The sequence below is a fragment of the Tamandua tetradactyla genome, chromosome 6, assembly GCF_023851605.1.
Source record: "Tamandua tetradactyla isolate mTamTet1 chromosome 6, mTamTet1.pri, whole genome shotgun sequence".
Taxonomy (NCBI): Eukaryota; Metazoa; Chordata; class Mammalia; order Pilosa; family Myrmecophagidae; genus Tamandua; species Tamandua tetradactyla.
The window spans coordinates 49,249,531-49,269,749 of NC_135332.1; positions in this window are offsets into that span (position 1 = coordinate 49,249,531).

Here is a 20,219-nt window from a genome sequence, read left to right on the forward strand (position 1 = left end):
CTCCTCAGTGCCGCAGCCCGTTGTCCACTCCATGGAGACACGGGCATCTCTGGAGGCCGTGAGTCCCTCCCCACCACCATCTGTAGAGAATCCTCATTCTCTCTTGAGCTTTGAGCAGAGTACAGAAGAGTAGTGTCACCAGCTTCTGGAACATACTGGGCTCTGAACTTGAGGTTGGCTGTGCCCAGCAGCCCCGTGCCTGCCAACTTCAGCCACTTGTCCTAATCAGCCTCCTCTAATCACCGCAGTCTTACAAGCTCCCACTTCCAGACTGATGTGGGCTTTCTCACCCCCGTGGCTGACCTCCTCCCACTTGGCCCGAGATGTCCTCTGGCTCCCCTGTTCCCCTGCAGATGGATTCCTCATTCTCCCAGCGCCACCAGACTTCAGCTCCTCAACCTGCTCATTCCATGGGTTTTGCCCATGTCCCCCTTCCTGTCTGGAATGCCCCTCTTTGGTCACCTTATTCCCATGGAAGACACTCTCTTCTCTATCAACACGAAGTTTAGGCATTGCCTCTTTAATGAAGATGTTCTTTGCTTCTCCCTAGTGGCACATCTTCCAAGGTCTTTTTCATGTTAACAGTGGAACACAAGACAATCAGATGATAGGGCTCTTCAAAAAATGAATGCAGCCCACCTCTTCTACCTGGGACATGACTCTTACAGGTGTAAATCTCCCAGGCAACATGGGACAGAAATCCCAGCATGAGACAGGACACAGCATCAGGGGATTGAGAAAACCTTCTTGACCAAAAGGGGGAAGAGAGAAATGAAGAAAAATAAAGTGTCAGTGGCTGAGAGATTCCAAACAGAATCAAGAGGCTATCCTGGAGGTTATTCTTAGGCGTTACATAGATATCCCCTTTTCAGTTTATGGTGTATTGGAATAGCTGGGGGGGGGGGGGAGTACCTGAAATGTAGAGCTGTGTCCCAGTCGTCTCGTTTCTTGAAGATGATTGTATAATGATACAGCTTTCGCAATGTGACAATGTGATTGTGAAAACATTGTGTCTAATGCTCCTTTTTCTAGGATATAGACAGATGAGTAAAAAGTATGGATAAAAAAACAAATCTTGTCTTGGAGGAAAAGCACTAATGCCATTACTTCAGTTATAAGCTGAACTACCCGCTTTTTTTTTTTTCTGGATCACCATTTTCTCTTGAAAGAACAGCTGACAAATAGATTATTCAAACTTAGTTATTTGGCAGACATTTTCTTGAAAATGAATGAAGTGAGCATGTCACTTCAAAGAAAAAAACTGCCAGGATTCTTGAGATTTCTGTCACATGCCTGTGGATTTTATGTAACAGAGTACAAAAAGCTCATGGATATGGTTTGAGTTTCCCTGTGGCAATTAACTTTTTAAGAAACTACCACTTGTCAAGGTTTGGGGCAGTATCAAAGAAGATTATCCACAATTATCAAAAAATTATTTTAACTGCTTCTCCATTTTTCAATCCCATGTCTGTGTGAGGCTGGATTTAATTCATATACTTCAACTAACATAACATATTAAACCAGATTGAATGCAGAACCTGGTGTCTTAAGGTGATTGGCAAAAATGTCAAACAATGTCATTCTTTTCCTTGAAAGCTTTTGGGAAAATACAGTTATTTTTCATAAAAATATGTTAATATGTAATATGCTTATTACTATTATTCAAAGTGAGTTAATAAATATTTTTAAGTTCTCAGTTTTAATTTCTAATGCAAAAAGTATTCATATATACAACCCACATAAAAGTTCTTTGGGGTCCTTGATCATTAAGAATGGAAGGGAGACAGAGACTAAAAAGTGTGGAAATTGTTGTTGTAAGCATGCTGCAGTTAGGTCCTTTCCCTTCTGTAGAATGTAGAATTATCTGACCCTAAATTTAGGGCCTTAACACAGATTCCAATTACAATTTATCTGATTGATTTTGGCTCATAAGTCCAGCATGTCAGAATTGTTTAGAACGCCATCTGGTATATGAATTATCCTTAAAACCTTTGTTTGTTCTGCAATTTTGCCATTCATTCATTTCTTCATTAACTGAACAACCATACAATTCACCTCCAGGAACCTAATTTGCTTTATTAGTTGCTTTACATGAATTAGTTCTGATCCTCAAAACAAACAAACAAACAAAAAAACCAGGCAAAGTGATTATGATCATCTCCATCACTTTACAGGCAGGGAAACTGAGCCTCAGAGAGATTAAGTCATTTGTCTACAGCCATTCAGCTAAGTGTCAGAACAGGTTCTGGAGAGAACTGGGTCTGGCCGCCTGCCAAGCCTGTGCCCGCTGCCTGCTGCCATCCTGCCCACAGGGCAGCACAGAAACTTGATCACACTGACTCGGATATAACCACCTGATCTCAGATAGCATGTGGCTCTTCAGGATGACATTTACGAGAAAACTGCTTAGGATCCGGTGCTCCTGGAAAATATATACACAGTGCACAAAGTTGTATGTACACTGTAAGTACAATAATTTCACAAATTAGCCATCCAACAAACTTGCCTTTGCAGGAAAAAGGGAACTAAAGACAGATTCATGAAAATGTGAATAGTGGGGGTGAAGTTATAGATAATTTTTTCCTTCCATTTTCCTGAATTTCTCATATTTTCCTTAATGGAAAAAACCCCCTCTATATTGATTTTTTGAAGGACAGCTTTCCCGACATGGATGAAATGAAGCGTGGGTCTATATAGTAACGGGGAAAACCCCCAGGCATTCAGGTTAGTGGCGAGGTGAGAAGGAGGCTCAGAGGCCCAGAGGCACAAGCCAGTCCTCCCTCCAGGAGTGTGCAGCCCTGCCCAGCCGAAGCTACCCTCTGACCATCTTCGGCTCTCGCTGTGGGTACCGGCTGGGCTGGGCACTGAGGCTGGCCTGTACCCTCTCCCCAGATGCACTGTTAGTTTCTTTGGGAACAAGGATTATGTCTTATTTGTGCCCCCTAGACCAAAAGCAATGCCCTGAGCATAGTAAGCACACAATAAATGTTGATTAGGGAGAGTGTCTGTGCTGGTTTGAAACAGTTATGTACCCCGGAAAAGCCTTATTCTCCTAATCCAATCTTGTGGGGGCAGACCTAAGGTTGGGTGGGACCTTTTGATTAGGTTGATTAGGTCCATGGAGATGTGACCCCTCCCCCTATTCAACGTGGTCTTAATCTGCTTACTGGAGTCCTTTAAGAGGGAGACATTTTGGAGAAGCTAAGAAAAAAAACACCCCAGCAGAAGCCACAGGAGCCACAGGAGTGGAAGAGCCATTTTTAAAACCAACCCAGGAGAGAAGGGCCAGTAGATGTTGCCATGTGCCTTCCCGTATGACAGAAACCCCGGACATGATCAGGCTTTCTTGAGTGAAGTTATTCACTTTGTTGATGCCTTAATTTGGACACTTCCATGGCCTTAGAATTGTAATTTATAACTTAATAAATCCCTTTTGTAAAAGCCGATCCATTTCTAGCATATTGCATTCTGGCAGCTTTAGCAAACCGAAATAGTCTCCAAAATTGTTTTTTAGGACTGGTGACTGTCCTTTGGGACCCAACTTGCCAGCCAAGCATCTAGCGCTAGATGGGGACTGAACTTCCCAGTGTCATTAGCACGTGGGTATAAGGGGCCTCAGAGAACCCAGTTCTCCTAAGCCAGCCTCAGCATCATTTCCCTAAAGGGCTCCCAACTTCACTGATTAGGAAACCTTTTCTCCTCCCATGGTGCACAGGTCTCCATTAGCTCAGGAGCTCCTACATTACAGAGGTTCAATACAGAATATCCCAATTTTGCTTTCCAGTTGTTATCATATTAATTTATCCTGTCAGGACTCTTGCTGACAAGAATCTGACTGTGCTGTGGGCCAACTTAAAAAATGACCTGGCAGGGCCCTTCCTATCGAGCTCCTTCCTGGCTCGGACCTCCAACGTCCAAGCTCCCTCCCCTCCCACTCAGGCTGTCCCAGCTGCGCTGTGTCAGCTGCTTTGGGCTTCATCCCAGCCTTTGTCCATGCTGCTCCCCCTGCCTGGACTGCCCTCCCTTCAGCCCACCTGCCAACCGCCTCTCCCCTCTTCCCAGGCCCTGCTGAGGTGCTGACGCCTTAAAAACAAGTCTTTCATAACCTCTATCCACAATTCTACCACCTCCTCTAGAAAATTTCCTTGCACTTATTTCATTCAATACCCATTCTTTCTACAAACATTTGCTGGGTACTTGCTGTGGGGCTGGGTGCTGCGTGTGATAATTCTGGCAGCAGCCAGGCAGAGAGGCACCACTGTTTCCATTGGACTGATGAGAAAACTGGGGCTCAGAAAAGCGAAGGGCTGGCCTCAGGTCTCATAGTGTTAGCTGGCAGAGCCAGAATGGGGCCTGGGCCTGTATGACTCCAAGGCTGGGTCAAGTTTTGCCAAGTTCAATAAGATTACTGGACCAGGGGTGGCTGTGACAGACTTTGTCCCCAGCAGGGGCTTGAAGTTGCAATCTGGTTGGAAGGGGAGCAGCTAAGGGACAATCTAAAGCTACATTTGGGCCAAGATCATACTGCTTTTTATGCGGACTACCTGTTTATGCAAGGTGGCTTCAGAGCAGCCCGATGGAGATTATGGGAGCGAAACCTCTTGCGCCACCACTGTGGACCAAGTCAAGGAAAAGGTTGGCAGTGAAGGGCCTGGATCAGGGATGCAGAGGGCAGAGATGCAGTTGCAATCATACTCGATTGGACGCCTATAATTTTTTTTTTTAAAAAGGAAAATAGTAGCTGTTGGTGAGATTACAAAGAAGTTGGAACCCTCATAACATTCCTAGTGGGATTATAAAATGATTCAGCTGCTGTAGAAAACAGTTTGGTGATTTCTCAATGAGTTAAACATAGAATTAACATATGACCCAGCAAATCCACTCATGGGCATATACCCAGAAGAACTGAAAACAGGTGTTGAAATGAAAATTCGGGCATGAATGTTCGTAGCAGAACTATTCACAATAGCCAAGGTGTGGAAACAACCCAAACGTCCATCAGTAGATGAAAGGCTAAACAAAATGTGTTATATCCATCAGTGGAATACTACTCAGCAATAAAAAAGGGATGAAATACTGATGTGTATACTACAACATAGACAAACCTTGAAAACATTATGTTAAGTGCAGGAAGCCATTAGCAAAAGGCCACATGTTGTATGATTCCATTTAGATGAAATATCCAGAATAGGCACATCCATAGAGACAGAAAGCAGATTTGTGATTGCCAAGGGCTGAGGAAAAAGAGGTGTGGGATTGACTGCTTAATGAGTGTGGAGGTTTTTTTGAGGGTGATGAAAGCTGGAGTTCAATAACAGTGATGGTTTTACAACATTATGAATATACTTAACACCACTGAATTGTACCTTTAAAATGGTAAATTTCATGCTACATGTATTTTGCTACAATAATAAAAGGACATGATGTGCTGGTGTGAGGACAATCAATCAATAAATCAATCACTCTGGGCAGAACGCTGAGTCAGACCCAAGAAGGCATTTCACTGAGAATAGATGATACTATCCAGGCCCCAGAGGGATCTCCGACCCAGAGGGGATGTGTGAAAGAATACATTTTGTGGGAATTAATAGGCAGTCATGAAAACTCCTGGGAATGATGGACGCCCAGGGACTCTTACAGGGCAAGCTTCTCCAGTACTCACCACAGAAATGCGTGGCGGTGGGCAGAGCGAGGGGTGGACCAGTGGACGGAAACCATGGCTGTGAGAAGGCGGTGAGCTGTTCCCTTTAACTCTGCTTGTTGTTCATTTCAGTATAGTGAATTTGGCAGAAGACATTCTCAACCGTCCTCAATAACATCACTGAGAGTGCCAGGCAATATCTGTGTGCCCAGGGCAGAGTTCGGCACCCTCTGGATTGGCCAATCAGGGATGAGTAACTTAATTGCTCATGTTTGACCCCTGACATACTGTCAACTCTTTCAGCTGAAACAAATGCCTTATTTCAGGATAGTTGGATTTGAGCTGAGAATTGGAGAATGAGGTGGGATTTTTTTTGGAGGGAGGGTGGTGGAGGGGTGATGGGACAGGAAATGAGAACATTTTAAAGGTGAAAACAGCATGGACAAAGGTCTCGAATTGAGAGAACTTGGCATGTTTGTGGACTTGAAGGGAGTCCAGGTGGGTTGCAGCACAAGGAGGAGAGTCACGGGGGGTGGCCCAGGAGAGCCCAGCCAGAGCTACGCTGTGAATTCAAGACTTGACCAAGGGGATTGGGAAGTCCAGATGAAGTATTTGGGTTGTGTTATGCTAAACAGAAATTTGTTTCCTCGCCACCAAAAGCAAATACCACGCCATGGGTTGGCTTAAACAATGCAATTTACTGGCTCATAGTTTTGAGGCCAGAAATCCAAAATCAAGGTGTCATCAAGACAATCCTTCCTCCTAGGCATTCTGGGGCTACTGGGGATCCTTGTTCCTTGCCTCTTCTGTCACAGGGCAGTGCACATGGCAGCTTCTCCTGGCTCTTTTCTGTTTGGGGTTCCATTGGTTTTCAGCTTCTGACTGGTTTTCTGGCTGCTCCCTCTGTGGCATTTTTTCTGTCTGCCTTTCACTGTGCTTAAGAAGGACTCCAGTGATCCGGATTAAAGATGAACCTGATTCACTTGGAACACACCCTAATTGAAGTAACATCTTGAAGTGATTTTAATTACAATGCATCCACACCCGAAAGAATGGATTAAGTTTAAGAACGTGCTTTTCTGGAGTGCATCGCTCCAAGCCACCACAGCAGACAATGAATGATGATGATGATGATGATGATGACAGCGAACACTTCTATTGTACTTTACTTGGTGCTAGTCACTGTTCTAGGCACTTTACAAACATTAATTCATTGACTTAAAGACCCATTAAAATCCACCCAAGTTTTTTGGTACTAGGATGCAAGAACAAGCCAAAGTTTGTCAGGGAAAAGTCAAGAGCCTGATGCTCAGAGGCAAACCCACAGAGGTGTCTAGAGCCAAGTGCTTGGGGTCTAGCAGAGATGGGGCCTGAAGGATGGCAGGATGGGAACAATCCAAGAGAGCCAGGTACCTGGCACAGACAGCTTTCAGGTTTCCTGGCTCAGCTTGAATGGCAGAAGGGGCACCACACCCAGAGTCAAATGTGCTGGGCTGGTCTCCAGGGCTGGAGACTGTCAACCTCTCACAGGAAATAATGGAGGTGACCCAGTATGTGGACAATAGAATACAAACCCTCAACCAAGACATGAATAAGTAGCAGTATCTCTATGTTGTGATCAAAGTCTGAATTTAAACTATTGTCAACAATGACTGGATGGTCATCTGTCAACTATCAATGTAGGTAACATCCACTACGTGTACATTTCAGTAATTTGGAGCTGGAGATGGATTTATGGACAAATATTTTCCATACAATCTATGGTATAATGAAAAGTATCCTCACCCGTGAGAAGGTCAGACTCTACTAGTTTTGTTGCCTTTTAGTCATGTGAGCTGGCCTAATCACTTGCCCTTCTTGAGTCTCAATTTTTTCATCTGTAAAGATAAGATTTATGGAGCTGTTATAAGGACAGAATGAAGTACTATATGTGAAAACACTTTGCAAACAATAACATTACAAAATCGGGGATGTCTGAACACCCAGGAAACTGGCTGTGCTCCAAACCAACAAAACTAGTATGCCCCATGATGTCAACTTCATAATTTGGTGTACACTGGGCAATGTAGTTGGCAAATATCTGTGGTGCTTTCAGGGCATTCTCTTCCAAGGAAGGAAGCCCACCTAGAAAGCAAATGAGAGTCAGATGGTTGCATGTGGCTGACACTGACAGGATGAACATCTGTCACATGGCTGGCAAAGAAGACTCATGGGAGTGGAGAGTTGTCACATTTGTTGTTTCTGCTTCCCAATGTCCTTTCTCTCTCTCCCTCTGATAACAGCACCCTCACCTGGCTTTGCAGGAACAGCTATCCCCTACTCTCAGGATACATAGTTATGTAGGACTCTTCTTTGGCCCTAGAGGTGGAGCATAGCAAGCAGCCCTAAGCCTAGTTCTTCTCATCTCTCTGGCTCGAGTGTCCAGGTTTTGAGAGCTACCCGACTGCTTTCTTCTGCTCAACTGGATGTTGAGATGATGTGAGCCTGACCCTGCCTGGTGCCACCCTACAGAGCCTGAGCAGTAGCCAACCAGAGGGGCAAATGTCAGCACGTAGAGGCATTTCCTCTGGAGTTTTTCAACTTATCTAGAGAAGAATCCCCCAGGCTCCTGCCCTGGGAGCATATACCTGGCAGCCAGAATTCTGGGAACAGAGCTGGGGCAGGCAGCTGAGGGCACCCTTCACGGTCTAGTGTGCATCCTCTCATCCCCACCCTCTTCATTCAACCCTAGATCTACCCCAATCTCCGCTATGCCATCCTTCCGAAGTCTTTAGCCTCTCTTATTGCATTTCTTCAGAGCAGATACAGAAAGCAGACACCTAGATACAGACGTTTGGAGATGTAGAAGGAAATGCCCCAGGAGATGCCAGAAGCTAAGAGAGCTGTGTGAAACCAGAAGCCGGGAGAGAAAGACAGCAGGCGTTGCCATGTGCCTTCCCATGTGACAGAAAAAACCCAGATGCTATTGGCCTTTCTTGAATGAAGGTATCTTCTTGTTGATGCCTTCATTTGGACATTTTCATGGCTTTAGAATTGTAACCTGTAACTTAATAAATCCCCTTTATAAAAGCCTATCCATTTCTGGTATATTGCATTGTGGTAGCTTTAGCAAGCTGAAACATCAGCAATAAAAGGTTAATGCATGCCACAGCAGGTGGGCAGGGCTGGCTTTAGTATTCATTGGTTATTTCCTCTGCTGGTCCAGTTGTTAAATGTTTTGAACATTGGCCCTGGACCTCTAGAGTGCCACTCTTGCTATCGCCAACCCCGCATGATACACACACCTTCTACAGTCCCCTGGTGCCTTTGGGGACTGAGCCTCTTGGGATTCTAAAGGACGCACTGGCTCTTTCTCAGCTTTATGCCTTCCCCACTTGTAGGTACCTGGCTTTCAGCTGGCTCAGCTATGGCAAATCAGTGACCATGTCTCCATCTGCTTTTTCTTTTTGTTGAAACCTCTCTTCTGCAGTTGTTTCTATTTTGTCCTTATGGGTTAATTTTTTTATTTTTTAAAACTTTTTTATTGTATAATATCACATATATACAAAGCAAAGAAAGAAAAAAGCAAAAGTTTTCAAAGCACACTTCAACAATTAGTTACATGAGAGATCCTTATGGATTAATTTTTAATTATTTTATTGTAATCTTTTACAAATTAAGCTTTGGTCAATCTGCCATGTTTAGCTTCATGTCCTCACGGACTTCTCAGGTACATGCACCAGTACATTTTCTATCTGATCCAGGGTCTTCTGTCACTTGCAACCACAATTTTAAACTGGTACTCAGAGAACTTTAGGGTCAAAGGAAGGAAGTAAATGCACATATAATCTAGAGACTCAGTCCTCTGCTTGAGCTACTCAGCACCCCAGGGAAAAAGCACAAAAATGCATGGCTTAGAGCCACAAGTACAAGCTAATGCCTAGAAACCCTTTTACATGGCTCTCCTTAGCAGGGTCTCCCACGCTGAGGTTGACCAGTCTTCTCAAACTCCTCACTCCCCAGCTTCCTCTCGATGGGCGAATGACATGAACTCCACTTCACAGAGAACACAGGGGTTATCAAGGGCAATTGCCTTCAGTCTTCTGCTTCTCTTTTCCCAAACTTTTCTTTAACCACACCCTCCTTCTAACTCTTGCCTTCTGTGGATTAGGGGGTGCCTCCCCCATCTACAACTCTCCTTTACATCTGTGCTCTGGAGCCCACAGTCTGTCACTACTCAGGAATCTTTATCTATCAATGAACTCATCTGCCTGTCCAAGTTGTCCATCTTGTGCTGGGTCAGGTTCTAAAATCTGTGTATCGTGCAAAAGCACACATAATCAGAATTATTGCAGAAACCCCCTTAATTCCCTCAAAGCACACAGAAAATAGGCACCTACAAGGCCATTTACCAGTAAGTCCAACAACTTTTTTCCTCAGTGTGAAACAGATTGCTGACTCTTGGGTTGATTACCAGATTACGGTGTAGGAAAAATACATCTTGCCTATTTTAAGGCCAGAATCATGCACCAGAAGGAGATGATTGCACTACAAGAGACTCAATTTTGGGATCCTACTTTAAGGAAAAACAATACAAAATCATAAATACAAAATTATGTGCAGGGCACATAGAGGTTGATGTAACCTAGGGACCTGAAGCCCACATCCCTCCTGAGCTGTATGTCCAACTAGCTATCTCCTCTTAGGTATCCTCTGGGCACCAATATATCCCAGACTGAACTTGTCTTCTCCCCCACCTAATTCACTTTTCCTTAAGTCTTCCCAGTTTCACGGGTGCACCTCTCCACCCAGTTATCTTGAATTTCGCCCTCCCCCACTCTCAACACAAAGCCCTGTGGATTCCATCTTATGTTCATCCCTTAACTCTGTCCTTCTGCCCTTATCTTCAGCTCCTCAAATCCAGTCTCTTCTGGATTCATGCTTCAGATTCCTAAATGGTTTCCCTGTATTGCCCACCATCTTTGTGCTCTAATCCATTTATCAATAGGGCCTCCAGAATTTTCACGTGTTCTTCATGCACAGGACAAACTCTATTTTCCTTGGCCTTATCTGGGAAACTCTTCATGATGGAGGCTTTGCTTACTTTTCCAGCTTCATTCCTCTTGATCCCTCTGAGCTTTTGTCACACTGACCACTTTCAGTTTGTGCAATGCCCCAAGCTGCTTCAGACCTCTAGGTCCTTAAACACATCACTGCTATGTTGGAAGATCCTTCTCCTTGCTCTCTCTCTGTCAACACCTATTCATTCATCACAGCCCAGTCCAACACTGTAATTCCTGCCTTCCTATTCTGCTTAGGGATCCCCATTCGGGCTCCCTCTGTCCTCTCACCCCCTATCCCACAGCACTTCTTATCTTCCACTGTCAGTGCCATCATGGGTCACCACCATTAGATGACAAGCTCCTTGGAGACAGATTCTATCTCGTTCACTCTCATACCTCCAGGACCTGGACACATTTGCCACTCATTGTATTTTTATAGAGCTAATGAACAAATACAAGATGACATGTAGCCAGCTTGGAAAGTTTTCCAAAATATAGCAGTCAAGTACAGGTGACAGCAGGTGGCTTTACAAGTTTTTTTGTCTTCATAGCTGCTGAGTCAAAAACAGGAATGTGCCACTGGAATGTTTCATGAGAACATATTTATTAGCATTCCTGGTCATTGAGAAAATGTACTCTCAAGTTACCCAAACCCCATACTTCAAAGGCTCAAACAAGCAGGGACAGTGACGTATCTCTGCACTAAGTGTGGTTCTGTCTCCTCTTGTGTATGATGGGGTTATGTGTTAGAAGAAAAGTTTCCCATAGTGTGTTGACTCCTTCACTTTTTTAATAAAGCCACCTTGGGACTTTAGTTGGATGATGAGTGCCCTCATAGATCCCCTCTTCCATCCATCAAAACATCAAAACTCTGCCTCTTCCTCCTAATTATTTATTGTTGAAACTCTTTTCATTCTCCTAATGTTTGAAGGAAGCTCCAGAAGGAAGGAAGGATACTGTCATTAATAGGCATCTAGTAGGTACCAGGCAGTATTTATCCCATAATCTCATTTCATCTCCCAGGAACCTGGTCCAATTGGTATTACCATCCCCACTTTACAGATGAAGAAACTAAGGCTCAGCAGATTTAAGATATTTGTCAAAGGTTGGCAGCTAACCAGAGGCAGAACTGGAATTTGAACCCATGTCTGTCTGGCTCCAAAGCTTGTGCTTTTTCCAGGGACCTAGCCTTCCCCCGAATTCATCTGGTCTGTTCCTCTGCCTGTATTTAAGTCAATCCAGGGAGAACATCTCAACTGTTCTTAAAGCAGTCAGGAAAGATAATTCATTTTCATCAATTTATTTCTTTTTTGTGTTAAGGGCCATGCAAGGAAGTGGAAAGGAATTGAAAACCTGTAGAACAGGCTGCTGCCTTCAGGGCCCTCCCAATTTAGTTGGAGAGATTGGCCGTCTACTTAGACAATTACCACTAAGCCCCAGATGATCTAGAATTCCAAGAAGGGAAGATTCATGTAGGTTGGAGTGGTCAGAGAAAGCTTTAAGGTCTAGCTGGGACTTGGGCTAGATGACGAAGGACAGACAAGAGAAGGAGAAGCCATTTCAGATGGAGGGATCAGCGAGTACAAAGGCTCAGAGCCATAAGTAAATGTGAGACTGTGATGAGACTCAGACTCATCACAGGGTGTTTGTGGGAGGTGATGGGAGAGGAAATCAACAAATCAAATCAATCAGTATCCACTGAGTCTATACGACATGCGTAGCACTTTGCCAACCAACTTACTGCAGCCCCTCCTTCCTTGGCTGCCCATTTGATGTGACAACAATCATCACCCATTATCAGAAAGTTTTTTTCTGATGTGTTAAAGTCCATACTGCTGAAGTTAGCTTGTTTCTTCTGGTTTTGTCTTCAGAGGAGGCAAAAGACACAGTACATAGAAAGTTCCAGCATGGAAAATATGCTAGTCTTGGCTCCAAAGTCCCTGTGCAAATCACTTGGCATCTAGAATGGCTCAGGGACCAGTGTAACCTGATCTTGTCTCTGGGGGAGGGGCTGTGGCTGCTCTGGAGCTCCTGGGTATTTCCTTTGTGTATGGCTGACTGGTGAAAGAACCTGAGATTTCCCCCAACTCAGTTCACATAGATAAACTCAAGGTGAGAAGGAAAATGTCATCTTCTTTGTCTTTGGCACAGGACTAATTTGCAATGTCAAATAGGACATTGAGAAGCAATATGTAAAAGAGAAATGGTGGAAGTTTTTTTGTTTTTTTAAAAAAATTTTTTTATTAATTAAAAAAAAGAAAAGAACTTAACACAACATTTAGAAATCATTCCATTCTACATATGCACTCAGTAATTCTTAGTATCATCACATAGATGTATGATCATCATTTCTTAGTACATTTGCATCGATTTAGGAAAAGAACTAGCAAAACAACAGAAAAAGATATAGAATGTTAATATAGAGAAGAAAATTAAAATAATAATAATAATAATAATATATATATATATATAAAAGGAAAAAGAAAAAAACAAAAACAAAAGATACAAACAAACAAAAAAAACTATAGTTCAGGTGCAGCTTCATTCAGTGTTTTAACATATTTACATTACAATTAGGTATTATTGTGCTGTCCATTTTTGAGTTTTTGTATCTAGTCCTGTTGCATGGTCTGTATCCCTTCAGCTCCAATTACCCATTATCTTACCCTGTTTCTAACTCCTGCTGGTCTCTGTTACCAATGATATATTCCAAGTTGATTCTCAAATGTCGGTTCACATCTGTGGGACCATACAGTATTTATCCTTTAGTTTTTGGCTAGTCTCACTCAGCATAATGTTCTCTAGGTCCATCCATGTTATTACATGCTTCATAAGTTTAGTCTGTCTTAAAGCTGCATAATATTCCATCGTAGGTATATACCACAGTTTGTTTAGCCACTCGTCTGTTGATGGACATTTTGGCTGTTTCCATCTCTTTGCAATTGTAAATAACGCTGCTATAAACATTGGTGTGCAAATGTCCGTTTGTGTCTTTGCCCTTAAGTCCTTTGAGTAGATACCTAGCAGTGGTATTGCTGGGTTGTAATCCATTCTGCCAGTCTATATCTTTTGATTGGGGAATTCAGTCCATTAACTTTTAGTATTATTACTGTTTGGATAATATTTTCCCCTACCATTTTGGCTTTTGTATTATATATATCATATCTGATTTTCCTTCTTTCTATGCTTTACTCCCTACCTCTCTCTTCTGTTGTTTCGTATCTGACTCTAGTGCTCCCTTTAGTATTTCTTGCAGAGCTGGTCTCTTGGTCACAAATTCTCTCAGTGACTTTTTGTCTATAAATGTTTTAATTTCTCCTTCATTTTTGAAGGACAATTTTGCTGGATATAGAAGTCTTGGTTGGCAGTTTTTCTCTTTTAGTAATTTAAATATATCATCCCACTGTCTTCTAGCTTCCATGGTTTCTGCTGAGAAATCTACACATAGTCTTATTGGGTTTCCCTTGTATGTGACAGATTGTTTTTCTCTTGCTGCTTTCAAGATCCTTTCTTTCTCTTTGACCTCTGACATTCTAACTAGTAAGTGTCTTGGAGAACGCCTATTTGGGTCTATTCTCTTTGGGGTGCGCTGCACTTCTTGGATCTGTAATTTTAGGTCTTTCATAAGAGTTGGGAAATTTTCAGTGATAATTTCTTCCATTAGTTTTTCTCCTCCTTTTCCCTTCTCTTCTCCTTCTGGGATACCCACAACACGTATATTTGTGTGCTTCATATTGTCATTCAGTTCCCTGATCCCCTGCTCAAGTTTTTCCATTCTTTTCCCTATAGTTTCTGTTTCTTTTTGGAATTCAGATGTTCCATCCTCCAGTTCACTAATTGTAGCTTCTGTCTCTTTAAATCTACCATTGTAGGTATCCATTGTTTTTTCCATCTTTTCTACTTTGTCCTTCACTCCCATAAGTTCTGTGATTTGTTTTTTCAGATTTTCTATTTCTTCTTTTTGTTCAGCCCATGTCTTCTTCATGTCCTCCCTCAATTTATTGATTTGGTTTTTGAAGAGGTTTTCCATTTCTGTTCGTATATTCAGCATTAGTTGTCTCAGCTCCTGTATCTCATTTGAACTATTGGTTTGTTCCTTTGACTGGGCCATATCTTCAATTTTCTGAGTGTGATCCGTTATTTTCTGCTGGTGTCTGGGCATTTAATCAGATTTCCCTGGGTGTGAGACCCAGCAGGTTGAAAGATTTTTCTGTGAAATCTCTGGGCTCTGTTTTTCTTTTCCTGCCCAGTAGATGGCACTCGTGGCGCTCGTCTGTCTGCGGGTCCCACCAGTAAAAGATGCTGTGGCTCCTTTAACTTGCCAATCCGAATCTTGCAGTCAGCCTGATGAAACCGCGCGTGGAGAGGGGGTCGCCGGCCATCGCAGCTTGGGGGAATGCCGGTCCAAATTGCCCAGCTGGCCCGAGATGCCAAGCGTGGCGGGAGGGCCCCACTATCCAACGTTCCCAGTCGGACCGGGAAGCCACGTGTGTGGAAGGGACCCCGGTTGCCAGCCACCCCAGCCCGTGAAAGCGCGCGCCCCTCGGGTATCTCACCACAGTGGATTCTCCCTGCCCGTTCAGCCGTTCCAGAATGGGGTACGCTGTCTTTTTGGTCTCTGTCGTGGCTCCAGGAGCTGTTTCATATTGTTTCTGTTTCTTTAGTTGCTGTTCTGGAGGAGGAACTAAGACCCGCGCGTCTTACTAAGCCGCCATCTTCTCTGGACCATGGTGGAAGTTTTTAAAACTAAATGTTTACTGCTGACTCAATAAATGTTAATTGCTGACTTCTGATTATATTTAAATTGTTCACAGCAAGAGAATGGGCCCTGGCAACAGAAAGAACTCGGCTCATATCTTGACCTTGTCAATCACCAATTGTATGACCTGAGGCAAGTTACTGCACTTTTCCTGGGTCTCAGTCTTCTCCTCTGTAAAATGAGGTGGAGCAGGAGAGGGTAATATTTTCTCCATAGGGTTGTTATAAAAATTATTGCATTACATCACAAACAGAGAAGATCCCCAGTCATCACTGGGTCTGATTCTTTTCTCATTATTACTTTCTTTTATTCATCCCTTCTGCCACCCCCTGACCTGGTGCCCTGCCTTAGGACTGCCAGAGAGGACTCCAGGGCAGAGATCACAGCTGCTTTTCTTCATTGGCACCTGGAGCCTGCCTCTCATGTCCAGAGAAATAGGGAACTCCTGGAAGGGAGCCTGCTGCAATCCCTTTCATCCTCCTTATCAAGGTGCTGTCAGCTGCCCTCTCCACTGGAATTTAATCAGAACTCACAGACCAACTCTTCAGGTTGTTGGAGTTGGGGAGCTCAGGACATTCTGGCCTTACCTGCTTGTGCCTTCCCTGATATTGCAGATGCTATGGGATGCTTATTTGTATGCAGGAAAAAGCTGAATATCAGACTTTTTGATAAGAGTTCTCTGTTGAGATGTGATTACATCTCTGGGGCCCAGTTACCACTTGGGAGAGCAATGACACAGCTTTTCAGCAAGGAGCCTAATTAAACAAGCTCGGGAAAGTCCCCAAACTGATGTGTTTTTATGAGGCCCTGAGACAAGTCTGGTTTCAGGGCAAAAGAGAGAGGTCCTTTCCTGGAAATGATGCCAATTGACCAATATAAATATTTTCATCCAACTCCCCTTTCGAAAGGTCTAACAGTACCCCTCTGTTAGTCAGGGTTCTCCAGAGAAGCAGAGCCAACAGGACATAGGTGTGTATATATAAACGGAGAGACTTATTTTAAGGAATTGACTCATGCGATTGTGGGGCTGGCAATTTTGTAGGCCAAGCTGGTAGGCTGGAAATTCGGTAAGAGTGATCTTGAAGTCTTGAGGGGGGTTTTTAGGGAAAGTTGGTAGACTGGAAATTCTGGTTAGAATTAATGTTGAAGTCTCAAATCTGAAGCTGGAAACCCAGAGAGGAGTAAATGGTGTAGCATTGAGGAAGAATTTCTTCCGGAGACCACAGATCTAGCTCTTAAGGCCTTCACCTGACTGGACAAGACCTGCCCACACTGTCAAGTAATGATTTTTACTTCAAGTCAAAGGATCACAGATGCTAATCACTTCTATTTAGCTAATACCTTCACAGCAACATCGAGACCAGTGTTTAACCAAACAACTGGACTCCATAACCTAGCTACATTAACATATCAAATTAACAATCATATCCTCTGTTGGTGGATTCCCCTTGAGGGTTGTGCCAGAAATCAGAGAGAGGGTCAGGAGTCAGAACTCCTTAAATATTTTTCTTATAAATAGCAGGGAGCAGTCCTGGCTGGCATATAAAAGCAATTTTTTTTAGCACATTAATTTTCTAATTCACGGGTTCATTTGATCAATGAATATTTATATAAATTTATTTAGTTGTGGAATAGGTAAGACATTGCATAGTTCAAATTTCAAAAGGTACACAGCAAAGTTTCCCTCCAACCCAGTCCCTAGCCACCCAGTTTCCCTTTCCAGAGCAAGTAACAGTACACTTTCTTATGTCTCCTTCCACAGATACGCTATGCTCAGAAAAGCTGTACATATATTCTCTCCTGTGCCCTTTTTTTTTTTTTACCTTTGCAGTAGTTCAAGCAAGAACTTATTTATAATCGCAGTGTTAATTGGTGGGACACAGGAGTCTGTACAACCCCTTTCAATCATGTTAACCTTCAATATGGTGATATTACTTATGGACCCATTAGTGAACCACCTTCATTTCTGTCTATTCCCTTATAATTGAATTATGCCCATCTCAAGCTTCTGTGTATCTCTAGTACCCTCATTATCTGTATTATAAGCTCTGATTTTACCTTTACCGTGGTCATAAAAGTGGAATCATACAGTATCTGTCCTTTTGTTTCTCACTTATTTCACTCAGTGTTATGTCCTCAAGCCTCATCCATCTTGTCATGTGGTTCAGGATGTCATTTTGTCTTGCTGTGGCATAATATTCCATCAAATGTATATTCCACTTTTTGTTAATCCACTTGTCTATTGATGAGCACCTGGATTCGTTTCCACCTTTTAGTGATTGTGAATAGTGCTGCTATGAGCATCAGTGTACAAATCTGTGTCACTGCTTTCAGCTCTTCTGGGTGTATACTGAGTAGTGGTGTTGCTGGGTCATAGGGCAACTTAAGATTTAGTTTTCTGAGGAATCACCAGACTGTCTTCCACAGTGGCTGTACTTTTATACATTCCCACCAGCAGTGCATAAGTGCCTGACTTTCTCCACACCCTCTCCAACATTTAGAGTTTCCTGTTTTCTTTTATAGTAACCATTCTTATAGGTGTGAGGTGGTATTTCACTGCAGTCTTGATCTGCATTTCCCTTATACCCAATGAAAATGAACATCTTTTCATGTGCTTTTTAACCATCTGTATTTGCTCTTTAGAAAAATGTCTATTCATATATTTTTTTTTTTTTTTTTTTTTTTTTTTTTTTTTTTTAAAGGAAAGACAGAGAGAAGGAAGGAAGGATAGAAGGAAGGAAGGAAGGAAGAAAGGGAAACATTTTTAAACATTTTCTTGTTTTATTGTATTCTGTTTCTCCGTTTTTGTTACATGGGCTGGGGCCGGGAATCGAACCGAGGTCCTCCGGCATAGCAGGCAAGCACTTTGCCCGCTGAGCCACCGCGGCCTCTATTCATATTTTTAGTCCACTTTATAATTGGGTTGTTCGTTCTTTTGTTGTTGAGTTGTATGATTTTGTTATGTAAACAGGATATCAAACTTTTATCCAATGTGTGATTTCCAAATATTTTCCCCACTGAGTTGATTGCCTCTTCACCTTTTTGACAAAGTCTTTTGAGGCACAAAAACATTTGATTTTAAGGAGTTCCCATTTCTCTATTTTTTCTTTTGTTGCTTGCACTTTGGGTGTAAAGTTTAGGAAGCTACCTCCTATTACTAGGTCTTGAAGAGGTTTCCCTATATATTTTTTTCTAGGAGATTTATGGTACTGGTTTTTATGTTTAGGTGTTTGATCCATTTTGAGTTAATTTCTGTATAGGGTGGGAGGTAAGGGTCCTCTTTCTTTTTTTATCTTTTTTTTTTTTTATTATTTTTCACATGGTCAGGCACCGGGAATTGAACCCGGGTCCTCTGGCATGGCAGGCAAGCGTTCTTGTCGCTGAGCCACTGTGGCCCACCCAAGGGTCCTCTTTCAATCTTCTGGCTATCAATATCCAATTCTCCCATGCCCATATATTGGAAAGACTATTTTGTTCCCATTCAGTGGATTTGGGGGCCTTGTTGAAGATCAGTTTACTATAGATTTGGTGGACTATTTCTGTGCTCTCGATTTGATTCCGTTGGTCAATACTTCTATCTTTGTGCCAGTACCATGCTCTTTTGACCACTGTGGCTCTATAATAAGTTTTAAAGTCAGGGATCCTTGATCCTCCCATTCATTCTTCTTTTTAGTGTGGTTTTAGCTATTCAGAGTTTCTTTCCCTTCCAGATGAATTTGGTAACTAGCTTTTCCAAGTCTTCAAAGTAGATTGTTGGAATTTTGATTGTACTCTGTTGAATCTGTAGATCAGTTTGGGTAGAATTGACATCTTAACTCCATTTAACCTTCCTATCCATCAGCAGGGAATGTCTTTCCACCTATTTAGATCTTCTTTGATTTCCTTTAGCAATATTATGTAGTTTTCTGTGTAAGGGCCCATTACATCCCTTGGTGAGTTCATTCCTAAGTACTCGATTCTTTTAGTTGCTATTTTGGATGGAAATTTTTTCTTTAATTGCCTCCTCAGTTAGGTCATTGCTTGTGTATAGAAACATTTCTGATTTTTAAAAAAAAAATTTTATTTTTTTAAAAAGTAACAACATACAAACACGAACATTCTTACCATATGATCATTCCATTCTTGTTATATAATCAATAACTCACAATATCATCACATAGTTGTGTATTCATCACCATGATCACCTCTCAGAACATTTGCATCAATGCAGAAAAATAAATAAAAAGAAAAAAGAAAAAAATTCATACACACCATACCTCTTCCCCCTCCCCCTCACCAATCACCAGCATTTCGATCTACTAAATTTATTTTCATATTTGTTTCCCCCATTATTTATTTATTTTTAATCCATACGTTTTACTCATCTGTCAATAAGGTAGATAAAAGGAGCATCAGACACAAGGTTTTCACAATCACGCAGTCACATTGCAAAAGCTTTATCATTATATAATCATCTTCAAGAAACATGGCTATTGGAACACAGCTTTATATTTTCAGGCAGTTCCCTCCAGCCTCTCCATTACACCTTAACTAAAAAGGTGATATCTATATAATGTGTAAGAATAACCCCCAGGGTAACCTCTCAACTCTGGAATCGCTCGGCCATTGACACTTTATTTTGTCTCATTTTGCTCTTCCCCCTTTTTGTTGAGAAGTTTTTCTCAACCCCTTGATGCTGAGTCCCAGCTCATTCTAGGATTTCTGTCTCATGTTGCCAGGAAGGTCCACACTCCTGGGAGTGATGTCCCACATAGAGAGGGGGAGGGCAGTGAATTTG